Below are 27561 nucleotides of genomic sequence, written 5' to 3' on the forward strand. Positions count from 1 at the left end.
ACTTTGAGGATTTAGTGAGTTATTTTTAGTGCCAGTCCAAATCATTCTTAATTTTCCTTTCCATCAATCAACAGAAGTTGGCTAGCACTTGTCATTTTCACCATCACAGAAAAATAAATGAAATAAGAAATGACTGGGTAGACAAAGTCATTTCAGTCTGAGAACAAGATCAGCAGCGGCATTTCACAGTAATGATAATATCAAAACATAAACTACAAGATAATTAGACAAATTTATATAAAATCAAAGAAAGATGGTACACTTTTCAAAAATCAATAGGTTTAAAATCATAAATACACACTGCAATCTTTAAGGAAGTATTAAATTGCCTCTACTTTCAGTCACATTCATGATGAATAGCTCCCAGCTGCTTACTCATGTAGTAAATGATAGACTATGAAGCTCTGAACTTTTTTCCAATACTGGAAACCAACTGTGAAATAGATACTACCAATTAGTAGTGTCTAACACATCCTAACTCCAAACTTTATTTTTCCTTAATAAGTGGAGACAGTGGCTAATGTCTCAGGGATGTTAGTATTACACAATATATAAATCTTAAGGATAACAAGGACTCTCAGAATAAACTAAAAGGAGTATTACTTTCCCTCTTTTTCCTTCTTTTCCTTCTCTCCTTTCCCCTCCTACTGCTTCGAATCCACCTTATTCTCTAACTTCTTTTTTTTTTTTTTTTAATTAGTTGGAGGCCAATCACTGCACAACATTTCAGTGGGCTTTGTCATACATTGATATGAATCAGCCATGGATTTACACGTCTTCCCCATCCCGATCCCCGCTCCCACCTCCCTCTCCACCCGATTCCTCTGGGTCTTCCCAGTGCACCAGGCCGGAGCACTTGTCTCATGCATCCAACCAGAGATTATTTGTATGCTCAAAATAGTTGTAGAAATCATTAATGATTTTAATAGCCTGTTCATACTAGTTAGGATTTGTTGGTCTTTTTGGATAACACAATTAAATTTACCAGTTGATACTGATAATAGACTATGTTTATTTTCAAGATGATACTTTATGATTATTTTCATTTCCTTGAAGTCTCCTTAAAACAAGACTAATTCATTCTTTTTCATGGTTCAAAAATGATCAATACAAAATTTTTTCTGCAGGTCCTGATGTGAAATATGTTTTGATTTTGTGTGTGTGTTGATTTTGATCATAAATGTATTCAGAGTCACAATCCAGTTTAATCCTTTTATTTTTTCCCTCCAACTATGTAAAGTGGTCCAAATCTTAAGCTTTTCTGTAAATTTCTATACTGTCTAAAATTTTTAAGTGACAAGTATTGTTAACACTAAACTTTTTTTATGTAAGGACTAACTCATGAATAAACTTCAAAGTTCGTTCTCTCAAAAAAAAAAAAAAGGATATAAATCTGATTCACAAATCTCTATTTAAAGTCTCATCATTTTGAAATATGCCCAAACTGTCATTTAACTCACTTTTCTAATCTGAGAAAATAAAGTACCTGGAATTGAATTTCTAAAGAGTTTGGAAGTAAAAAATAGTGCTATCTTCTAATAAGAAGAAATGACAAAAAGAAAGGAAACTGATCATCCTAAAACAAAGGACAAGTTTTCAAGGTATGTCTCTAGTTCTAGGATACCAAAGCAGATTATTTTACTTGAAAATTTTGGAAGTAGGAAAAACTATGATCCTCCCAAGAGTCCCATTACAAGAGACCTGGGTCATGACTCTTGTTGGTAGCAAATATCTAGGCAGTTTGGTTATCACTGAGGAGCCCAGGTCTTGGTGAGACACTGTCTAGATATCACATGATTATGGTTAGAGCAACACAATAGCTTCCAACATCAATAAGAACTGGTTCTGAAACAATGAGACCAACTTTGAGAACTGGGCACAGATGGGAAATAAAAAGAGCTATGTGTATTAATGGTTCCATCTGTGAAGAGTCCAGGGAAAGGCTGAATAATTCAAATGCTGGCACCGTGAACTAGACTGCAACCTCAAAATATAAGTTATGTAATGTGGCATTTCAAATAGTGAGTGTTTTAACAATGTTATAACAGGAATTGTTAATGGTAAATATGCTGAGAAGTAGGTGGACAGTTTATGTTAATAAACTAAGTTTTAAAAGTTGAGAATTTAAATGGAAAACAAAGTATAAAGGTAGTTGACTATGTATGTAGGAACTTAAAATACATTCTAAAAATTAAAAAAAAATTTTTTTGAAGGATGAGAAAAACTGAACAGAAGAATGATACATGAGTCAATAAAATATATTTCTAAAGCATTTACAAAGCTTCACAATAAAGAGGGTAGTGAATAACTAGATTATTTTAGTGTTGAAACTTTGAACTATTACAATAAGAATAAACTTTGTGTTGAAACTTTATAAGATGGAATATAAAATATATATTCATTAATAAAAGGCACCCCTGATTTTTTACAAGTTTACAGGTTTCCTGATTTTTTTTTCCTCAGATGACCCTTAAATAAGTAAAAACTATGGCATTCCCTCAAGTTGTAAAACTTACAGCTTGATATTTAGAACTAACTATGATACATATGGGTAGTATGTGTAAGAGAGCCCTTCATTATTTGTGTGATACTGGGTAAAAATTAAGTAGTAAAAATCATAGCCAGTTTTACATTGGAAATTTGTCAGTGTTTCTCAAATATCTTGCCCTTGACAGCTGGGAAATGAAAGTGTTATCAAGACTAGACAGATACAGGTATGAATTATCTGAAATTTATCTCACGGATGCCAGAGCCTATCAAACATCTAAAGATCTATGAAATAGATCCTGATCTGTGAAATAGCCATAACACCGATATCACTAAAATAGGGTCATATTCCGTGGAAAAATTCAAGAAGCACTAACTTGGTGAAAAGTTAGGTATTCAATCCCTAATTTTATAAGTGTTTGCTTTTTTTGCTTGTTTGTTTTGTTTCAATATATATGCCTTGATGAATATCTGTGTGTGTCACTGAATGTACCTTTGCTCTTCAAGAAGTAAATCTTGGTGGCTGTGAAGTTGATTCACTTTTTTCTTAAGAACCATTTTACTGTGGACTGCTGTCGTTCAACATTTATCGATTGCTTACTCTTTGAAGTCCTGTTCTATATGAGACATTCCATCATTAGACAGTTTGCACTTAAAGAGTTCTTTGGAAGAGTTCAACCTTGTGTCAAGTTTCTTGGTCAGGACTGCCCTCTCCCAGTAGCATTTTAGAAGGATGTCTTCTGTATCATATTACATGATACACTTCAAACAAGTCTGAATACAATTCCCTGGCAATCAAACATCTTAGGTTTCTGGAAAAGATGCTGTCTGGCCTGAACTCTTTTAAACATATATGATGGGATTGATTCAGGGACAAGATTGGATGCTGTGCTCTTGCACTCAAACACTGCAAAGTTTTTGGAAAAGCAAGGGCGTTATAAGCACTACGCCAGATTATATTTTGATCTAGTCCAGTGATCAGCATCTAAATATTTACTTTATTTGTTTTTTTTTCACATAATTGTTGCAAAATAACATGGTGCCATGGAAAGAAAACTATACCAGTTTAGTAAACTCTGGGTGCTATAACACCCTCTCTTTGCTCATATTCTGTAAAAGGCCTCTACATCACATTTCTGCAATCCTGCAGTTATAAAATACTACAGTACCTTGAGAGAATACCGTGTATTATACTTCCAGGTAGTTCTTGTCTCCTCAACCAGAGATTCTCATATTTTGCCTCATTCTTAGAGGTTGTTTAAAGAGCAGATGACTTGATGACAACTTGTGAAGATTTAATATGCAAATACTGAAATATACTAAGTTACTTGGCTCCTATATACACTTCTTCCACAATTCCTGTCATACTCCATGTAATTCCTAAGGGATCAATCAGAAAAATAATATGACTATGACACTTACTAATAAATATTTACTATTATCTATGCATAACCATATGTGGATTGAATTCCTAGCAATACCAAACACTCACGTGAGCTACACGCTTTCCATGTTATGATCGCTCTCCTTCCCCACCCTCCTGCTTAATTTCTCATTGCTCCTTGTCTTGTGTTTTAAGCCCCAGATTAAAACACCTGGTGATTTCTCATCACTCATATCCTGTGATTTGCCTCATTTGACTCTCATCCACTAAGTTGTAAACTGTAAATATAAGTCATCCCCTAGAATGTTTATTTCACTGCCATATTACCAGCAACATTGTCTGGCACATAGTATGTATTCAAAAAAATTTTTTTTCAAGAAATGAATAAATGAAAGAAATCTTTAACTTTTTTGGTCTACTCTTATAGGAGGGCTTCCCTGCTTATCCCCTAGTACCATCAAACTAAATTACATGCCTCTCCACAGCACTCCCTTGTTAATACATACATTTATCTATTACTGCAAAAGCTACATTGCTTGTTAATATGTGTGCTTATTTCTAGACACATATTGAATTCCCTTTTATTAGGAATTGTTTTATTCATATTTTTTTCAAATTTTTCATGCCTAGTAGGGCAGATGACATATATTGGGCATTCAATAACTATCTGTTGAATGAATGCATGAATACATTCATTCTTAACTCCACGAGTATGTGTGTGTGCATGTGCATGTGTGCATTCATCCAGGTTCAGTTCTATTCAAACTTCTCTCAGGTTTTGTCAGGGTTAGGTGTGCATTTGCTCTCTGAGCTATATTCTACTTTGGCTCTTTTGATCAAAAGAACATTTTTAGATTATCAAAAGAGAGAAATTGCTCAAGTTTCTATCTTTGCTGCTGCTGTTCATTTATTCACATGCTCTATTCCTTTTCAAACTGAATGCCATAAAAACATTCATTTTATCCATATTTTTTCCAGCCTCCTGCTGAAATGTAAAAATTGTCAGTGTTCTCAATGATAGGGGTGGACAAACTGTCAGTCACATCTGCCTTTAGGTGTCATTTTTACTGAGCTGCCAAGAATCTATACTTAATTTGGACATTATCAAGAGTATCCATGATAAAAGTTTGCTAAGGTTTCTATATCACAGGAAACCAAGAAAGTGAATATCAAGTGAAATGTGAAGGTCTAGGCAGAAATGGATCCATTAACATAAATTAAAATGACAATAAAGATGACCCAGAAAACAAATCATTTGAATGTCTATAATGGCAGTCCATGGGGTCACAAAGAGTCGGTCACAGCTGAGTGACTGAGTACACACACACACACACACACACACACACACACGCACACACGGTTTATTTAAGTAGCAACAAAGGGCTAGTCAGGAATTGACAGTCAATGTTTGAGGCTAAATGGTTAGCAGACAATCCATAAGAATCACAGAGAACAGCAACAAGAAGTGATAAGTATTAATAGTAGCCAAAAAGTGTCTAGCACTAAGATTACTGCTTTATGTGTTTATTCAGGATGTTGCTCAGTTGTTTATGTTACGCTCTCATTCAAATGAGAGTCATGAGTAAACAAACATGACCTGCAGGCTAGTGTATAATTATGATATAAAGCATTCAAATGTCTAACGTTTCAATAAAACTAGCAATAACTGAACAGTTGCAAAACACTGAAATTTTATGTTTGTCATGTTTGTATCTTAGAATGATTCTGTTTATTCTTCTTTTTACCTTTTTATCTCAGGGGAGACACAAATTGTAAATGTGGTGCTCCATGAAATGTTCACAAACTGCACATACCCATGTTCCCAATCCAGATCAAGACACAAAACATTCCTGGCAAAACCCCCTGGTGGGCATGCATGGCCCATAGAGACAGGATCTGAATGCTTCAAAGCCAGGAGGTTTTGCCAGGAATGTTTTGTGTCTGGATCTGGACTGAGAACATGGGTGTGTGGAGTTTGTGAAAAAAGAGATAGGAAATACTTTTTTACTAGTTTTTAATCTACTTATTTATTTATCTAATAATACCATTTTATACAGAAGGCTCAGGGTGGTCAAAATTACAAAGACACTGAAATCAGGATCAAGAGATGGAGAAAAGCAGATGTTGCAAGCTCTTCCACTAGGAAGCCTACACTGACAAAAGGCAGAAGTGAGTTGGGTTGGCCTGGAAAGGCCAAGCTGCCTCTGAGAGACCACTCTCCTGCAGGCAGCGGCCCAGAGGGCATGCATGACCCACAGTTGCAGGATCTGATTGCTTCAAAGAGTGACAGAAACGCAGATTTCCTGATTTATAAATATTAGAACCAATTTTTTTTTTTAGAAATTTCAGATGCAAATCTCTGAAGTTTAGAAGTCAGGTAGCAGTTTTTCTTAGAGGGGTGGGGGTGTCTAGGAGGGGACACCTGGTGTCTTGTTTTGATTCAGTTTCAATTTCTTTGCTCTCAAGACCTTCTATTAAATATTTTCTACCTAGAATAGAAACTAGACATAACTATTCAGATCTGCTTTACAACAATTCAGAGTTCTGTTTTGGTGAAGACTTTCAAGGCATACAACCCAGAATGCTAGTTCTCTCTCTCCATTTAATTACAATAGCACCTAATATCTGTACTACATTCATTACCCATTTCTTGAAGCCAATCTATTTCTTCACAATACTCCCAATTTTTTAATTATTTTATGATATGGTAAATGTCTTTAAAATCTATAACTCAGTTTAGTTCATTTTTCATCAAGTAAGCACTATTGGGCAGCTCAGAGAAGCAAATGAGTGACTGAAGATATAAACAGTTAGAAAATTTTAAATTGTCCAAGTTCTTCTTCAGATTATTGAGATGTGGCTACAAAATAAAAAAGGACCTTCTAATACAATGTTCCATCCAGGCATAATGTCATCAATTTAACAAATATGCCTCAGACCCTACCCATATTTGTGCTTAGAGTAGAATACTGAAAGTAATTCTCCTCCCAAATTCACCTCCTGTTATGTCCTCATAAACTTTGTAATGCAGTTACCGTGATACCATATCCCACCACACCCCTTTCCATGAAAGCATATTCCTTATTCCATATACCCAAAAAATGAGGATGAGAAAAAGACAGTTAACATTATATTCTTCCAGTATATGGCATTTCCTCAAGAGAGCAGGGGATTATGTTCTCTTTTCACCACTGCCTATTTTTGATGTACTTCCCTATAGTCCTATTTTATCACTCTCTCAGTTAATATTAATGTTTTTCAACTCTCAGTCCTAATGTCATTGCAAAAACGAGTTATTATGAATGCTTAGTATATTCTAGGCACTATAACAAGCACTCATTTAATCCTGAAACAACACTATGAGGTAAGCATCCATTCTTTTCCAGCTTTATTGAAATATAATTGACACATTATGTATGTTTAAGCTGCTGATTTGATACACTTCCATACTATAAATTAATTACCACCATAATATTGCTTACACTTGTATCATGGCTAGAACAGTGGCTATCAGGAGGTGGAGGGGTGGGGAAAAAAGGGGATATGTTGGTCAAAGAATGCAAAATTTCATTTAAAAGATGAGTAAGTTCTAGTGATCTAATGTACAGCATAGTGATTATACTTAAAAATACTGCATTATACACTTGAAAGTTGTAAAGATGCATAGCATCTTGTAGCTGATTTTATATTACTCACTAAATATAGTCTCTGATCATCTGTATGACAACCTGTGTCAAGTATTTTCAGGACTTAGCCTACTTATTTGAATTCTCTCCCATACCCTCTATTTATTAGCTAACTTCTCATCTAGAATTTCAACCAACTGTTACTTTCACTTATTTTTTAACAGATTTTCCAGGTATATTTTCTCAGACCCCTAGATACTCAGAATTTCAAATCAAGCCAATTACCTATTATAGATCATTAAGGAAGCAGAGAGAGTCATGCCTCCCAGAGTCCCTGAATGAAAACTGCTTCATCTCTATCACTCCTCTTTTACTTGAATGTATCTCCTCTCTCAGTTTTTCCCCTTGACTCTATCTTATTCTCATCCCACTTGATCCTGTGAAAAACTCTGGCCAGTACAAATGTTTAAATCCATCAACACGCTATCTAGATCACCGTACATGTAATTTAAATCAGCCTCGTGTTTTTGAATTGACTGCATTCACACCGTAGAAGGAAATGCTTTTAGATTTTTCTCAACCTGCCACTTCCACCAGACACTCCACAAATCAAGATCAAAAACACAACTTTATTGCCATGTTAACCTCAGTAAGGACCACACATCTCTAGAAATAAATAACAAAAGGTCATTTTTAATTGATTATTCAGTCAAGAACCTGTTCCCTGGTAAACTCAAAAGATGATAATTATTATGTCATTGTAGTTGTCAGCATTTCACTCTAGGTGAATAGTTTCACGGCATTTTTGATCCCATCAGCTTTTATTTGTCAGACCCTTGATTGATACAACACTCTATTCACTTTACGTTGCTTACCTATACCAAGAAAATGTTTCTATGAAAGTTCAAACTGTAAAACCTCTTCTTTGATTAGAAACTGTCAAAATCTATATGTTTTCTATGGAGCCAAATTTCTCACAAGAATTTGCCTTTTTAGTGGATTTAGATAAGTGAACTAAAGTTATATGCTATGGGTCTGGGATTAAATAATTAAAATGAAAGACAGACAAACTATGGACAATTCATCTTTAACAAAGGAGGCAAAGATATACAATGAGAAAAAGACGGTTTCTTTAGCAAGTGATGTTGGGCAGGCTAAACAATCACATATAAATCAATGAAGCTAGAATACACCCTCACACCACAGACAAAAATAAACTCAAAATGGTTTAAAGACTTAACTATAAGATAAGATATCATAATACTCCTAGAAGAGATCATATGTAAAACATTCTCTAACATAAATCACGCCAGTATTTTCTTAGGTCTGACTCAAACGTAATATAAATAAAAGCAAAAATAAATAAGTGGGACCTAATTAGGCTTATAAGCTTTTGCACAGGAGCAACGGAGATCATAAACAGAAAAGATAATATACTGGGAGGAAATATTTGCAAATGATACAACCAATAAGGGCTTAATTTCCAAAACATATGAACAACTAATACAATTCAGTGGGGAAAAAAAGAGCTATCAAAAAATGGTCAGAAGGCCTAAACAGACATTTCTCCAAAGAAGACATACAGATGACCAATGGGCACGTGAAAAGACTCAGTATTGCTTATTATTCAGTTTAGTTCAGTCGCTCACTCACATCCAACTCTTTGCGACCCCATGAACTGCAGCACGCCAGGTCTCCCTGTCCATCACCAACTCCCAGAGTTTACCCAAACTCCTGTCCATTGAGTCAGTGATGGCATCCAACCACCTCATGCTCTGTCATCCCCTTCTCCTCTTGCCCTTAATCTTTCCCAGCATCAGGGTCTTTTCAAATGAATCAGCTCTTCGCATCAGGTGGCCAAAGTATTGGAGTTTCAGCTTCAACATCAGTCATTGCAATGAACACCCAGGACTGATCTCCTTTAGGATGGACTGGTTGGATCTCCTTGCAGTCCAAGGGACTCACAAAAGTCTTCTCCAACACCACAGTTTGAAAGCATTAATTCTTCAGTGCTCAGTTTTCTTCACAGTCCAACTCTCATATCCATACATGACCACTGGAAAAACCATAGCTTTGACTAGATGGACTTTTGTTGGCAAAGTAATGTCTCTGCTTTTTAATATGCTGTCTAGGTTGATCAAAACTTTCCTTCCAAGGAATAAGCATCTTTAAATTTCATGGCTGCAATCACCATCTACAGTGATTTTGGAGCCCCCCAAAATAAAGTCAGCCATTGTTTTCACTGTTTCCCCATCTATTTGCCACGAAGTGATGGGACTGAATGCCATGATCTTAGTTTTCTGAATGTTGAGCTTTAAGCCAACTTTTTAACTCTCCTCTTTCACTTTCATCAAGAGGCTTTTTAGTTCCTCTTCACTTTCTGCCATTAGGGGGTGTCATCTGCATATCTGAAGTTATTGATATTTCTCCTGGCAATCTTGATTCCAACTTGTACTTCATCCAGCCCAGCGTTTCTCATGATGTACTCTGCATCTAAGTTAAATAAGCAGGGTGACAATATACAGCCTTGACGTACTCCTTTTCCTATTTGGAACCAGTTTGTTGTTTAATGTCCAGTTCTAACTGTTGCTTCCTGACCTGCATACAGGTTTCTCAAGAGGCAGGTCAAGTGGTCTGGTATTCCCATCTCCTGAAGAATTTTTCACAGCTTATTGTGATCCACACAGTCAAAGGCTTTAGCGTTGTCAATAAAGCAGAAGTAGATGCTTTTCTGGAACTCTATTGCTTTTTCAATGATCCAGCGGATGTTGGCAACTTGATCTCTGGTTGTCTGCCTTTTCTAAAACCAGCTTGAACATCTGGAAGTTCATGGTTCACGTATTGCTAAAGCCTGGCTTGGAGAATTTTGAGCATTACTTTACTAGTGTGTAAGATGAGTGCAATTGTGCGGTAGTTTGAGCATTCTTTGGCATTTCCTTTCTTTGGGATTAGAATGAAAACTGACATTTTCCAGTCCTGTGGCCACTGCTGATTTTTCCAAATTTGCTGCCCTATTGAGTGCAGCACTTTCACAGCATCATCTCTTAGGATTTGAAATAGCTCAACTGGAATTCCATCACCTCCACTAGCTTTGTTCGTAGTGATGCTTTCTAAGGCCCACCTGACTTCACATTCCAGCATGTCTGGCTCTAGGTGAGTGATCACACCATCGTGATTAACTGGGTCGTGAAGATCTTTTTTCTATAGTTCTTCTGTGTATTCTTGTCACCTCTTGTTAATATCTTCGGCTTCTGTTAGGTCCATACTGTTTCTGTCCTTTATTGAGCCCATCTTTGCATGAAATGTTCCCTGGTATCTCTAATTTTCTTGAAGAGCTCTCTAGTCTTTACCATTCTATTCTTTTCCTCTACTTCTTTGCATTGATCGCTGAGGAAAGCTTTTTTTTTTTTCATTTATTTTTATTAGTTGGAGACTAATTTTTTTTTTTTTCCCCAGTGGGTTTTGTCATACATTGATATGAATCAGCCATGGATTTACCTGTATTCCCAATCCCGATCCCCCCTCCCACCTCCCTCTCCACCCGATTCCTCTGGGTCTTCCCAGTGCACCAGGCCGGAGCACTTGTCTCGTGCATCCCACCTGGGCTGGTGATCTGTTTCACCATAGATAGCATACATGCTGTTCTTTTGAAATATCCCACCCTCACATTCTCCCACAAAGTTCAAAAGTCTGTTCTGTATTTCTGTGTCTCTTTTTCTGTTCTGCATATAGGGTTATCGTTATCACCTTTCTAAATTCCATATACATGTGTCAGTATGCTGTAATGTTCTTTATCTTTCTGGCTTACTTCACTCTGTATAATGGGCTCCAGCTTCATCCATCTCATAATATTGTAGTGGTTTTTGTCATACATTGACATGAATCAGCCATGGATTTACATGTATTCCCCATCCCGATCCCCCCTCCCACCTCCCTCTCCACCCGATTCCTCTGGGTCTTCCCACTGCACCAGGCCCGAGCACCTGTCTCATGCATCCAGCCTGGGCTGGTGATCTGTTTCACCGTAGATAATATACATGTTTCAGTACTGTTCTCTCAAAACATCCCACCCTCGCCTTCTCCCACAGAGTCCAAAAGTCTGTTCTGTACATCTGTTCTCTTTTTCTGTTTTGCATATAGGCTTATCGTTACCATCTTTCTAAATTCCATATATATGCGTTAGTATACTGTATTGGTCTTTATCTTTCTGGCTTACTTCACTCTGTATAATGGGCTCCAGTTTCATCCATCTCATTAGAACTGATTCAAATGAATTCTTTTTAATGGCTGAGTAATATTCCATGGTGTATATGTACCACAGCTTCCTTATCTATTCTTCTGCTGATGGGCATCTAGGTTGCTTCTATGTCCTGGCTATTATGAACAGTGCTGTGATGAACATTGGGGTGCACGTGTCTCTTTCAGATCTGGTTTCCTCAGTGTGTATGCCCAGAAGTGGGATTGCTGGGTCATATGGCGCAGTTCTAATTCCAGTTTATTAAGAAATCGCCACACTGTTCTCCATAGTGGCTGTACTAGTTTTCATTCCCACCAACAGTGTAAGAGGGTTCCCTTTTCTCCACACCCTCTCCAGCATTTATTGCTTATAGACTTTTGGATAGCAGCCATCCTGACTGGCGTGTAATGGTACCTCATTGTGGTCAACCACTTGTAAAAGAATGAAACTAGAACACTTTCTAACACCATACACAAAAATAAACTCAAAATGGATTAAAGATCTAAATGTAAGACCAGAGACTATAAAACTCCTAGAGGAGAACATAGGCAAAACACTCTCCGACATGAATCACAGCAAGATCCTCTATGACCCACCTCCCAGAATATTGGAAATAAAAGCAAAAATAAACAAATGGGACCTAATTAAACTTAAAAGCTTTTGCACAACAAAGGAAACTATAAGCAAGGTGAAAAGACAGCCCTCAGATTGGGAGAAAATAATAGCAAATGAAGCAATAGACAAAGGATTAATCTCAAAAATATACAAGCAACTCCTGCAGCTCAATTCCAGAAAAATAAATGACCCAGTCAAAAAATGGGCCAAAGAACTAAACAGACATTTCTCCAAAGAAGACATACAGATGGCTAACAAACACATGAAAAGATGCTCAACATCACTCATTATCTGAGGAAGGCTTTCTTATCTCTCCTTGCTATTCTTTGGACATCTGCATTCAAATGGGTATATCTTTCCTTTCTCCTTTATTATTAGAGAAAGACAAATCAAAATTACAATATGGTACCACCCTAGTCTGCAAATAATAAATGCTAGAGAGAGTGTGGAGAAAACAGAATCCTCTTGTACTGTTGGTGGGAATGTAAATTGGTGCAGCTACTATGGAGAAGAGTATGGAGGTTTCTCAAAAAGGTAAAAATCGAGTTACAATATGATCTAGAAATTTCACTCCTGGGCATATACTCAGACAAAGCTATAATTAAAAGATGCATGCATGCACTGTTCATAGCAGTACTACTTACAATAACCAAGACATGGAAACAACATAAATGTCATTGGCAGATGAATGGTTAAAGAATATACCATCAGTATGCACAATGGAATATTACCTGGCCATTAGAAATAATGAAATGACGCTATTTGTAGCAGCAAGAAGGTACCTAGAAATTATTTATACTAAGTGAAGTAATTCAGAAAGAGAAAGACAACTACCACATGATATAACTTGTATATGGAATCTAAAATACAACTCAAACGAACATATCTACGAATTAGAAACAGACTCACAGACAAAGAAGACAGACTTATGGTGCCAAATGGAGTGTGGGTGGGGGCGGGAAGTACTGGGAGCTTCAGTTTACAGATGCGAACTGTTATATATAGGAGGGATAAATAACAGGATCCTACTGTATAACATATGGAAGATATTCAACATCATTTGATAAACCATAATGGAAAGAATATGAAAAATAATATATATGTATAACTGAGTCACTTTGCCGTAACCAGAAATTAACACAACGTTGTAAATCAACTATACTTCCATAAAATTTTTTTTAAAAAGGTTGAATGTGCAAGCATGTAAGTTCAAATTAGGTAGCATTCAAGTTGTTTTAAAATGTTTCATAAATTCAATGAGGATCATATTATTTTTAATAGCCTTGATTGATCAAATAATTATATATGAATGTTTCTGAAAGCAAGAACCCATTTTTATTTTTATATTTAACTGGTCTTTCCACCTTAAGAATTGAAACACATACAAACAAACGTACACATGTTCAGGTCCTGCTGATTTGCTGGTTTGGTAGCAGAAGTTAGTCTTCTCCCTTCTAACATATAGTTACCAAGAGAGAGCTCACTACTAGGTGGACTTGAGAAACAAGGATAGTCAGCTTTGAAAAGAGAACTCATCAATTCCAAATTTGTCTGGAAGAGATATTTCCAAGGAATGGGGCAGATGCTGCTGTCTAACTGGAGAGAAACTTTTAAGGAAGATAGGATTATGGCAATCAATTCTTATTCAGTATTTAGCTAATTGCTTGGCCTTCTTCATGTGATAAATATTTAAATAATTTTGCTTGTGTCCTAGTGTTCATTCTTCTGAGAGTTAAATGAAAAGTGGGTTATGGCTGTCACTCTGATCTCTGGCTAGAGACAGCTTTGGGTTTATAACTGTGAAGTGCATGGTGAAATTCTTGATCACTTAGGTAACTTATTTTCCCATGAAATACATAAAATTCAAATTGCCAAATGGCACTATACACCCTTATTATGGTGCCAGTCTGGTCCCTGAACTTTGCATTATTAGGTAATTTTGCCCCCATATTTTCAACTTCTAAATACATTTATTTGTTTTTCCCCAGAGATAATGATATCCTTAAATTTCTCCCATTATAAAACAAAATAAAATGAAATGAACTTGTTCTGCATTCTAACAAACACCATTTGTCTACTGCTGTTTTTCTTCCTCAAAGTGTTGAGTTGCTGGGCTCAAAAAAAGTTAAGCCCAGTCAATGTCAGTATTTTTTAGGAAAATGATGTCTCTACAAATATTTCATGACAAAATGACAAGATTTAAATTGGAGAACATTTGAATTAAAGTAAAACAAAATCTCCTGTTGTAAGGTTACTCATAATCTTAATTTAAAACTTTCCACTGTGACCTTCTAAAGTGTTTTCTAATAACTGTGAAATAACTATGAACACTTACTTCCATTCATTCATGTATGCATTCATACATTCATTCATTCACATATTCATTGATTCAAAAAACTAATATACATTTACAGTCTCTAATTTCTCACTCTAGATATTCACTTCAATCCAGAAGAATGCATATTTTGCCACCTGAACTATTTATAAATCTCTACAGAAATTTTGGAGGAAAAAAAAATGGGTAATGGTTTTTTCAGGCTTTAAATCACTACACTGCAATATTTTACACCAGTGACTCTTCCTTCCCAAAGGTCCCTCTTTGATCTTCATTATTTCTGTCTGCCATGTTTCTCCTCTTTCTTATAGGTCCTTCTCAGTCTTTCTGGCAGGCTTCTTATCTATTTACACATTGTTCACAAAAGGCTGGTCTTTGATCATCTTACTCTACACAGACTCTGGATTATCTAATACATTCTTGGGGTTTTAAAAACTATCTGTATTCTCAAGACAGGAAAATTGCTACATCCAAAAATTTTCAGTCTTCTGATTCACATATCTAGCTGTTCACATCTCTTTCTGGGCTTTCCTGGGAAATCCTCAATTTGAATGTCTAAAAATATCTATTTTTTTTCTCCTGTTTCTGAGCACATGGCATTACCATCTGTTCAATCACCCATGTCAGAAAACTGAAAACTTTTCTTTTCCTCTTCACTCAAATCTTGACATAAATAGATGACTGGGTTTCATTGCTTCTGGTTACCTGATACCTTGCAATTCCATCTCCTTATGTAAAACTTAAAGGCTACTGACTTATTTCAGTCTCTCACCTTTCCCTTGATTATTGCTGGAGACTCCTCTTTAGCATTTTCTTTCCCACCTCTTAACACTTAAAAAGGATCTCAGAATTTTATAATTCAAACACAAAAGACCCTGTGTCTGTACTACTAAATTCTATCAATAATTGATAGTTCTTTTACAGATCAAGCAATATTCAGTTTATACATGACCGTCTAGAAACTTGTCATTTCCCAATCATTAGTTGAGTTCTATTCTCTCTCCTTCAGCTATTTGTCAGGGGAGAAGACTCTTGAGAGATGCTTAGATAGCAAGGAGATCAAACTAGTCAATCCTAAAGGAAATCAACCCTGAATACTCATTGGAAGGACTGATGTTGAAGCTGAAGCTCCAATACTTTGGCCACCTGATGCAAAGAGCTGACTCGGTGGAAAATACCCCGATGCTGGGAAAGATTGAAAGCAAAAGAAGAGGGCATCAGAGGATAAGATGACAGGATGGCATCACCAATGAAATGGACATGAACTTGGGCAAACTTCAGGAGATGGTGAGGGACAGGGAGGCCTGGCGTGCTGCCATCCACGGGGTCACAAAGAGTTGGACACAACTCAGTGATTGAAAAACAATTCTCCTTCCCACTGAAACTTGCTGGGGTATCCTGACTCCTTTTATACAGATAATAGAGCAGAAATGGTGATGTTTGGATTAAGCATGAAAAGTGATAGACTTCTCTTCTGTACTCTGTTAGGATATTCTTCCTAGGAAACCAACCAGCATATGATGAGCCCAGGTCACCTGGAAAGGCTGCATAAAGGTCATTTGGCAAACAGTCTTAGGTAAGGTCCAGACTGACAACTAATATCACTGATGAATTGTGAGTGCTCACATTTGAATGAATGAACTTTCAGATAACAGGCAGCCATTAGGCACTGAGTCAGCCTCCCACAATTTAATGATCTCAATAGGAACACTGTGAAGTCATCTCAGACATCATTAACAGCTTTATCTATTAAGGTTAAGGGAATATGTACATTATAAGACAACAAATCTACTATTAGGTACATCCAACAACATACTGAACATTTGCACACATAGATGTATACCAAAAATATTTATGAGAAACCAAATATCCTTAAATAACAGAATGTACAAAAAATCATAAATTACTCAAAAAGGGAATATGCCATAATGGAAATAAGCCAACATTATAGGCAAAAGAAAGAAATTTCATTAAAAATATTCAGCAAATGTAACTAGAAATAAAAAGTGTTCTCACTATTGGAAATAATTTATGTATAGTTGGGTCATGAAGATGCGGACACGACTGAGCAACTGAACTGAACTGAACTGAACTGACGTATAGTTGAAAAACAGCAAAATTGAAATATAGTGCCAAAAGTCTAAGTAGTAAGTAGTGCCTCAGAGGACTGGGACATAGTGATGAGGATACTTTGGGATGTTGTCAGTGTTCTAGCTCTTGACCTCTGAGATGAGTTCATATTCAGATATTTCATTAAGTTGTAGAGGGGTGACTCTGCCTAAAGGCTACCTGTTATCTGAAAGTTCATTCACTCAAACACGAGCACTCACACATGCCAATGACACTGGTTGTCAGTGTGGATCTTAGCTAAGGCTGTTTGCTGCAAGACCTCTATGTAGCGTCTCCAGGTGACCTGGGCTCCCCACATGTTGGTTGGTTTCCTAGGATGAATATGTTAACAGAGGGAAGTGGAGTAGTGTATTTCTTCATTAATGTACCCAAATAATATTATCTTAATTTTCAAATGGCTTTTATGGTTTGAACAGAAACTTGGTCTAGATGGTACAGAATAGAATAACTCATTCAATCAATAAATAATTTCTCAAGTGTCTATTACATGTCATACTCTATGCTGGGTGCTAGCATTATTGAAGTAACTGTTATAAATCAAATCTTAGGGATATGAATAGAAACCAAGATTACTATTTTCTCTATCCTTTCCTCTGTCCCATTTTCTCCTGACCTTAGAAAAAATCTAGGGCATGTTCAATGATTTACACAGTCGTGCTCAGATGACAAAAATTCCTCCTGTCATTTCTGATCACAAGTATAATCTCATTTCAGGAACAGTCAAATCTGCAAAGTTTATTCGAATGCAATGTTTTCTTACTGCTCTCCTTTTGTCAACAGTGAAAGCAGGTCATGATCGGCTGCTTTATTTGCTCACCTTGGTTGTTTATATCAGTCTTTCTGTGACACCTGCCTAGGTCATAGAGTAGTGGGAAACCAGGGAAAGTCTTATTACTAATACATTACTATTGCCTGAACCAACATCATTTCCTCTGGCTGTGGTAGATACGGAAAAATAACATAACCCAGCATCAGTCAAATATGTTAGAACATATGATGTAGGCAACTAATTTCTTACAGAGATATTGAATAGTAAAAAAAAAAGTATATATTCCATATAGCCTGATATTGTTGATATTTATGAGCTTTTAGAAGATATTTAGAAAGTGATCATAATTATTTACATGAAAAATTTCGAGGTTTCATTGAGAGTGATAATTGAGATGGCTTAGAAATCCTACATAGAGAAGTTCTTCTACCAAGGGATATGGGTGGACAGAGAAGGAGTGAAGTTTTATGCTGAGAGCTTCACATTTCAACTGTCTGTGAAATGTCAAACCATTTACACATAAGAAAGCATACTAAAGGTATTTAAACTGTAATCTTTAATCACAAATATTAGTATGGAATTAAATACACATCAGATTTATCACTCTACCCTATATCCCCAGCAGTCCTATCTCAATCTCAAGGAAAGTTCTGTGAATAATTCCTAAATCAAACAGGAAATATCCAGTTACATGGAATAAGAATGCCGCTTTAGTCACAAGTGATAATCTACAAATATTCTTCATTATATTTTATCTTTTCTTTCTGTTAGTGTCTACAATTTTAAAAATGAGAACTTATAAAAGATTTTTTTAAAATAGGTATTTTCACAGCTTGAAAAAAAATCTTTTTTGTTTTTGGTTGAAATGCTATACTGTGACTTCTATTTCCAGTAACAGTGCTGACCATGCACCCCAAAAAACAAAAGCAAAAACAAAACTACTGGTATAAAATGTCTAGAGATGCCATTTCTAAATGTATAGCTGACTTTGTAAAGTGTTGAGTGAAATCCCCAGAAGCAGAAAATGAAGAAGAAGCTGAAAACTGGAGCATTCCGTGAGCCCTGAAATCAGGAATGCCCTGAGGGCATTTACTGAGTTTGGTAGCTGAATTTTGGGTTTGAGCATCTGTATAAGGGACAGAAGTCAAGGCTTCGGGCACAGTAAGGTGGTTACTTAGAAATAAAACTTCTGCCTAAAAGAAGACCATTGCAGACATGCAACTTCAGGAAAGAATGGATAAAAAAGTCCTCTTACAGATAATATCTGACAACAACAAATTATATCAAGGCAGAATTTAAAATAAAAGTAAATTTTGTTGACCATTCATAATGCTATGGGTGACCACAGGTAGACATTAGTTTGAGTTTACAATTCTTGACTATATATCAGTCAAAGTCAATTTAAATTTTGTTAATGTTTTATAGCATTCTAAGGGTGCTGGCAGAGGGAAATCCTCTTGGGAGAGAAATCTTATTCTGGCCTCACAGAATATGGAAAGATTTGAGACAAAAATTGACACAGTTAAAAGAAAAATGGACTGTTACACAAACATAGTGGGAAATTATAGCACAACAATCACAGTAACTGTTAGAACAAATATCCTCAAATTAGTATGCATATAGGATACTTTAAAATCATATATATGTATACACACACATATATATAGGTATTTGGATAAATACCTATATATACATACATATGTGTATATATAAGTTAGAAAGTAAACATTCTTATATAATTGCTAGTGTAAAGAAAACATGATAATAAAACTTGAAAATAGTGAGAAAGAACATAAAAAGAAAAATGACATCAAAACCACTAGGATGCATATGAAACAACAATTAGCAACATAATGTCTTAAATGCTGATCACTAAAATTAGAAATAATAGAGAAGTTCAAAACCGTCAAAGTTTGGTTCTTTGAAAGGATCAACTAAATGGACAAAAAACTTAGAATTTCGATGAGAAAGAATGAGGAAAAGACATCTTTTATAAACTATTTTAGAAAAAATTAACCACAGATAGATTAAATGGATAATAATATACTGAAATAGTTTAGGCAAATAAGAACAAAAACATACACAGTCATAACCCTAATATAAATACTATATTAAGTAAGCAGTAGGTTAATTGAAAAGTAAAGTACACACATTACCATCAAATACATTTAATCAGTACATTAAAATATATGCCTATACATCTAACACCTCAAAACTATTCCAGGTTAAAATGATTTAGAAATAAGTTTTCATAAAGTTAATAATTACTCATCCAAATATATATAAAAGAGTTCTTGAAAATATTTAAAGAATCAATTAATACAAGAATAGTATAAACAATATAGTATAGGATTGGCAGAATAATAGATAACTTCTGACCTACCCTGTTATGTACATAGATGCAAAATTTCTAAATAAAATGTTCATAAATAATATAACTAAAATGTTTATAGAGATACACATTAGAACATTTGATTTACATGAAAAATGCAAGGATAATTTAATATGAGAATTTGATCACCTTCACTTCTGTAAACATAGCCTGTTTTTGTGCTTAAAATACTGAATGGAAAATTCCATTATGTGTTGCTGGACTGTCTTGGAAATATTTGGTCAATTGTGTGTTAATTTGGCAGTAATGGCCTTTAAAGCAAACAAACAAACAAAGCTGTGAAAACAGCCTTGGAATATTATTTTTAGTTACTTGCAGAGTTTCTAGTTTTTAAAAAATACTATTTATGTTAAAATTAATGAATATATTAATTAATATATGATTAATATAATATATATTTTATATATAATATATATTTTATAATATATATTTTATATACAAAATATATAAAATGTCATTAATATAGAGAAGATAATGTCTATTAAAAAATCGGCTTTTGGACTTCCTTTTATGGTCATTGTGAGTGAAATGACCTTTTCCTTTTATTAGTTTCACTTTTTCCTTTGTTCTAAAACTTAGACTGACTTCTAGCTTTAACTGTCATTGTATGTTCTATTTTCTTGAGGGAGGAATAACTTATAATGCTGTTTGGTTTTGTATTATTGGTGTGTTTTAAACTGTGTGCTAACTGCAATAAATTTTATGAACTGAAAAAAGACAAAATAATAAGTTGTAATTTAGCACATGAATAAATTAAAAGAAAAAATGCACATAATTATCTCAGTTGTTACATAGATGTTAAAATATAACATCCATTCATGATAAAATCTCTCAGGAAACCAAGACTTCCTTCTCTTGGAAAAAACATGTGTCTATCATAAATTTACAGTTAGTATCGTATTTAATGATAATGCATGTTAGAGACATTCTTTTAAAAACAAGGGAAAAAATTAACATACTTGCTCACACCATTTGTATTCAGCATTTACAGGACATTGGAATTAATATGTGAAGACAAGAAAGGATAACCAACAAAAAGAATATAAAAATAAGAAGTAAAATTGGCTCAAATAATGAAAAATTTCATACTATTGATTCAAATAAGCGAAAGAAAATTATTGGACTTGAAAAAATAAAGAACTAAAAACAAATTATTATATAAAAAGTTAATATATGACATCTAATTATATACTTAAATGCCAGCAAGAAGTACTAGGAAATGTACATAAAAACATTTTTAATTGTAATAAAATCCCCTACATGTTTTTTATGGGCTTAATTCCCTCTAACAATAAAAATGTCTACTAGTATAGGACCTCTTTGTTGTTAGTATTTCACCTTGGCTACTCACAATCTTTGCTTGGGCTCCTCATGTTCCTCACATTGTTTGTTGGTTTCATGGAAGTAATTAAGAGTTGTAGGCCTTAGTTAGTTAATTAGATTTTAACTATTTTAATTAGATTTTAATTAGTTTTATCAAACCTTAATTAGTTGAGCATGTAGAGAACCTCTACCTAATGGGAAAAGAAAATGGACAATCTTTTTTTCATTTTTCAGAAAGCAACTGTAAACAAGGATAAAACTGTCAAAAGCAAGTATTTTTAGCATGTTGGAAATTAACTAAAGATATACAGTGTTAAGTGTGTTAGTCACTCAGTCGTGCCCGACACTTTGCAACCCCATGGACCACAGCCCACCAGGCTCCTCTGTCCATGAGATTTCCCAGGCGAGGATACTGGAGTGGGTTGCCATTTCCTTCTCCAGGGGATCTTCACAACCCAGGGATCGAACCCGGGTCTCCTGCACTGCAGGCAGATTCTTTACCAACTGAGCTACAAGGGAAGCCTGAACTGTTAAAGTTTGTATTAAAATGGGTGAGTCTACAGTGGTCTTTGAGGAAGACTCTTCCCATATCTCACCCCAGCTCTCTCTGTGTAGTTGAACAACTTTGTGTAGGTGTGTGTGTGTGTGTGTGAGAGAGAGAGAGAGAGAGAGAGAGATGGAGAGAGAGAGGGAGAGATGAGACTGCTTGGGAGAAACTAAACTACTAAAGGAAAGATTTAAAAATGGCCTGGCATTTGAATACGCTCTAAAGGACACACACAGATTTATCTTCAGAGGTTGAGCCCTGATGACTTAAGGGGTTTGCGCACAGTCTCTTGTCAACTTCTGGCTGATCACCAGCTGTGCTGACACAGGGATAACCTTAGGAAACCAGGCTTAAAAGATAAGATTCAGAAAACAAACTCAGAAAGAGAGTCACACAGAAATTCATCATAGATAAGTTAATAAAATTCAAAGAAAAAAAGAAAATCTTGAAAGCAGTAAGAAAATGAAAACAAATTATCACGTATAGGAAAACAAAACTAATTCGGGATTGACTTTCTATTAGAAAAAAATTATATGGAGCAATAAGTATAATTGTCTATAGTGGGGTTTACTACATATATAGATGTACCATATATGAATAAAGCACAAAGGAGAGGGGAAGAAAATATATTGAAACAACAATGCTATACGTTAACAGAATTAAGTCAGTATTATTCTTAGAGTATGATATGTTAAGATCTATTTCTAATTCCTCAAAAACAAGAAAGAAAATAAATGGAAAGGGTTGTTTTTTTTTTTAATCAGCAGAAGAAATAGACACAAACATTTTTGACACTAAATAGGACACTTTTCTTCTTCTTTTAGAGGAAGAAGTGAGGAAAAGCTGCATGAATAAAATAGAAAGCAAAGAGACCATAGCTGGCTTGAAATCCACCATTAAAGTGATGACACAAAGAGTGAATGGGCTAAATACTTCATTCAAAAGGAAAAGAGAAATATTAATGGACTTAATAAAAAAGCTAACCTCAAATATATGATATCTAGAAGAAACACTACTCAGATACAGAGAAAAAGAAAATTGAAACTAAAGGAAAAAAGAAATCATGTAATGACTGTGTGTAAGAGAGATAGAATGGTTATATTAATATCAGGGAAAACCTATAATATTTGGAAGTTAAAACACTCCTACATAACCCATGAGTAAAAAAGGAAATCACAAAATAAGTTTAAAATATATATTTTAATCTGTGTGAGAATAAAAATACAGTATATCAGAATTTATTAGGTGCAGTGCTTAGAGAGAAATTCATAACTATAATCTCCTCTATCGATAAAGATAAAACATCTCAAATCAATAAACTACATTTCCACTGCAGGAAAAAAAAAAGATAAATTCCAAAGCAAGCAGGAACAATGGAAAAAATAAAGCTTAAAGCAGAATGCAATGAAATGGAGAAAAATAGAGAAAACTGAGAAAAATCAGTACACCAAAGATTTTTTTTAAGAAATCAAGAAAATTGCCAAACATTTAGCATTCAGTTCAGTTCAGCCACTCAGTCGTGTCCGACTCTCTGCGACCCCATGAACCGCAGCACACCAGGCCTCCCTGTCCATCACCAACTCCCGGAGTCCACCCAAACCCATGTCCATCAAGTTGGTGAGGCCATCCAACCATCTCATCCTCTGTCGTCCCCTTCTCCTCCTGCCCTCAATCTTTCCCAGCATCAGGGTCTTTTCAAATGAGTCAGCTCTTCGCATCAGGTAGCCAAAGTATTGGAATTTCAGCTTCAACATCAGTCCTTCCAATGAACACCCAGGACTGATCTCCTTTAAGATGGACTGGTTGGATCTCCTTGCATTTAAACAGTCAGGATACTGACATTTAAAAGATTAAAATGAAATGAAAAAGGGGAACCACTATGAGGTATAGAAGTCAAAAAGATTATAATGATATATTATGAACAACATTCTGCCAAAAAGTTAGATGAAATGAACCAATGCCTGATAAATACAAAACCTAATACTGACTAAAGAAGAAAGGAAAATTTTGAATTTCCAAGGGAGTAAGATATTGAATTAGTTATTTAAAATTTTGCCACAAAGGGAAATCCCAAACCAGATATTTTTACTAGAGAACTTCATGAAGTATTTAAAGAAATGATACTGGTACTTCAAAAACTCTTTCAGAAAGCAAAAAAAAAAAAAAAAAATGGAACATTCACAAACTCATTCTATGAAGGGAGTATTAATCTTACATCAAAAAGAGAGCTATAGCTATTGAAAGAAAGAAAATTATAGATAGCCCTTAAGAAAATAGAACCAAAGTTCTTAATAAAATGTTAGCCAATTGAGTCCAGCAATATAAAAAGGATTATAAATTATGGCCAACCATAATTTCTACTAGGAATGCAAGGTCACATCAGTATCAGAAATAGAATAAATGACAAAACCACATGATATTTCCAATAAGCTTGGAAAAAGCATTTGAAAATATTCTCTATCTTTTCATGGTAAAAATATTTAACAAACTAGACCTAGAAGGGAACTTCTTCAACCTGAGGATGGCCACTTTTGAAAGGCCTGTAGCTTCCACTGGTGACAGTGTTTTCCCCCTCTCTCTGGGATCAAGGAAAAGATGTCAACTCCTGAAATTTCTATTCAGCATTGTATTGGTGGTACTAGCAGATGTGGGAAAAGAAGAAAAAAGAGAGAGGGACAGAGACAGAGACAAATGAGAGACAGAGAGAGAAAGAGAAGCTATTTTATAATTAGAAAATCCTAAGGGATCCACTAAAATAATTAGGACTAATACACTAGAGAGGTCACAGAATGCCACACACACACACACACACACACACACACATACACATTTTAAAATATATTTCTATATAGTAACAATATTATTTGTAGCTGAAAATGGAGAAGCTCTACACAGTCATCAAAAACAAGAGCTGGAGCTGACTGTGGCTCAGATCATGAACTCCTTAATGCAAAATTCAGACTAAAATTGAAAAACAGAGGGAAAATCACTAGGCCATCCAGCTATGACCTATATCAAATCCCTTATGATTATACAGTGGAAGTGTCAAGGGATTAGATTTGATAGAGTGCTGTACGAACTATGGACAGAGGTTCATAACATTGTATAGGAGGCAGTGATCAAAACAATCCCCAAGAAAAAGAAATGCAAAAAGGCAAAATGGTTGTCTGAGGAGGCCGTACAAATAGCTGAGAAAAGAAGAGAGGTGAAAGTTAAAGGAGAAAAGGAAAGGATATACCCAGCTGAATGCAGAGTCCCAGAGAATAGCAAAGAGATATAAGAAAGCCTTCTTTTTTTTTTTTGAAAGCCTTCTTTAGAAAGCAACACAAAGAAATAGAGAAAATAATAGAATGGGAAGGACTAGAGATCTTTTTTAAAGAAAATCAGACTCACCAAGGGACTATTTCATGCAAAAATGGACACAATAAAGGACAGAAATACCAAGGGCCTAACAGAAACAGAAGAGATTAAGAAGAGGTGGCAAGAATGCACAGAAGGACTGTACCAAAAAAAAAAGCAAACTCTTAATGACCCAGATAACCATGATGGTGTAGTCACTCACCTAGAGCCAGACATCCTGAAATGTGAAGTCAACTGGGCTTTAGGAAGCAATAATACAAACAAAGCTAGTAGAGATGATGGAATTCCAGCTGAGCTATTTTAATCCTAAAAGATGATGCTGTTCAAGTGCTGCATTCAATATGCCAGCAAATTTGGAAAACTCACGGGTGGCCACAGGACTGGAAAAGGTTAGTTTTCATTCCAATCCCAAAGAAGGGCAATGGTAAAGAATGCTCAAACTACCGTGCAATTGTGCTCATTTAACATGCTAGCAAGATAATTGTCAAAATCCTTCAAGCTAGGCTTCAATAGTGTGTGAACTGAGAACTTCCAGGTGTATAAGTTGGATTTAGAAAAGGAAGAGGAATCAGAGATCAAATTGCCAACATCTGTTGGATCATAGAAAAAGCAAGAGAATTCCAGAAAAACATCCACTTCTGCTTCAATGACTATGCTAAAGCCTTTGACTCTGTGGATCACAACAAACTGTAGAAAATTCTTAAAGAGATGGGAATGCCAGAACACTGTACTTGCCCCCTGAGAAACTTGTATGCAGGTCAAGAAGCAACAGAACAAGATATGGAACAATGGACTGGTTCAAAATTGGGAAAAGAGTATGTCAAGGCTGTATATTGTCACCCTGCTTATTCAACTAATATGTAGACTACATCATGTAAAATGCTGGGCTGGACCAATCACAAGGTGGAAATAAGATGGCTGGGAGAAATATCAACAACCTCAGATGTGCAGATGGCAGATACCTTAATGGCAGAAAGCAAAGAGGAACTAAAGAGCCGTTTGATGAAGGTAAAAGAGGAGAGTGAAAAAGCTGGCTTAAAACTCAACATTCAAAAAAACCAAAGATTATGGCATCAGATCCCATCACTTCACAGCAAAAAGACAGGGCAAAAGTGGATACAGTGGCAGATTTTATTTTCTTATCTCCAAAATCACTGTGCACAATGATGGCAGCCATGAAATTAAAAGATGCTTGTACCTTGGAAGAAAAGCTATGACAAACCTTGACATCATATTAAAAAATAGAGATGTCACTTTGCTGACAAAAGTCCCTATAGTCAAAGCTGTAGTTTCTTCAGCAGTCATGTACAGATGTGAGTCTTGGACCATATAGAATTCTGAGTGCAAAAGAATTGATGCTTTTGAGTTGTAGTACTGGAAAAGACTCTTAATAGTCCCTTGGATAGCAAGGAGACCAAACCAGTCAATCCTGAAGGAAATCAATTCCGAATATTCATTGGAAGGGCTGATGCTGAAGCTCAAACATTCTGGCCATGTAATGCAAAAAGCTGACTCATTAGAAAAGACCCTGATGCTGGGAAGGATTGAGGGTAGGAGGAGAAGGAGGAGACAGAGGATGAGATGGTTGGATGGCATCACCGACTCAATGGATATGCATTTGTGCTAATTCCAAGAGATAGTGAAGGACAGGGAAGCCTGGTGTACTACAGTCCCTGTGGTTGCAGGTTTGGACATGGCTTAGCAACTGAACAATGAACAAAAATATCAACTAACAACAAAATTAATACCAACAAAATGATTTTATTCACAATACCAAAATCAATATGTAAGAAAAATTATACAAACATTTAATATTATATACTGAAGGCTTGATATTAAGATAATTCAGTTCAGTTCAGTTCAGTCTCTCAATCGTGTCCAACTCTTTGTGACCCCATGAACTGCAGCATGCCAGGTCTCATTGTCCATCACCAACTCTTGGAGTCTACCCAAACCCACGTCCATTGAGTTGGTGATGCCATCCAACCATCTCATCCTCTGTCATCCCCTTCTCCTCCTTCCCCCAGTCCCTCCCAGCATCAGGGTCTTTTCCAATGAGTCAACTCGTCACATCAGGTGGCCAAAGTATTGGTGTTTCAGCTTCAACATCAGTCCTTCCAATGAACATCCAGGACTGATCTGATTTAGGATGGACTGGTTGGATCTCCTTGCAGTCCAAGGGACTCTCAAGAGTCTTCTCCAACACCACAGCTCAAAAGCATCAATTCTTCGGTGCTCAGCTTTCTTCACAGTCCAACTCTTATATCCATACATGACTCCTGGAAAAACCATAACCTTGACTAGACGGATCTTTGTTGGCAAACTAATGTCTCTGCTTTTTAATATGCTATCTAGG

The sequence above is a fragment of the Dama dama genome, chromosome 18 (assembly GCF_033118175.1).
Source record: "Dama dama isolate Ldn47 chromosome 18, ASM3311817v1, whole genome shotgun sequence".
Taxonomy (NCBI): domain Eukaryota; kingdom Metazoa; phylum Chordata; class Mammalia; order Artiodactyla; family Cervidae; genus Dama; species Dama dama.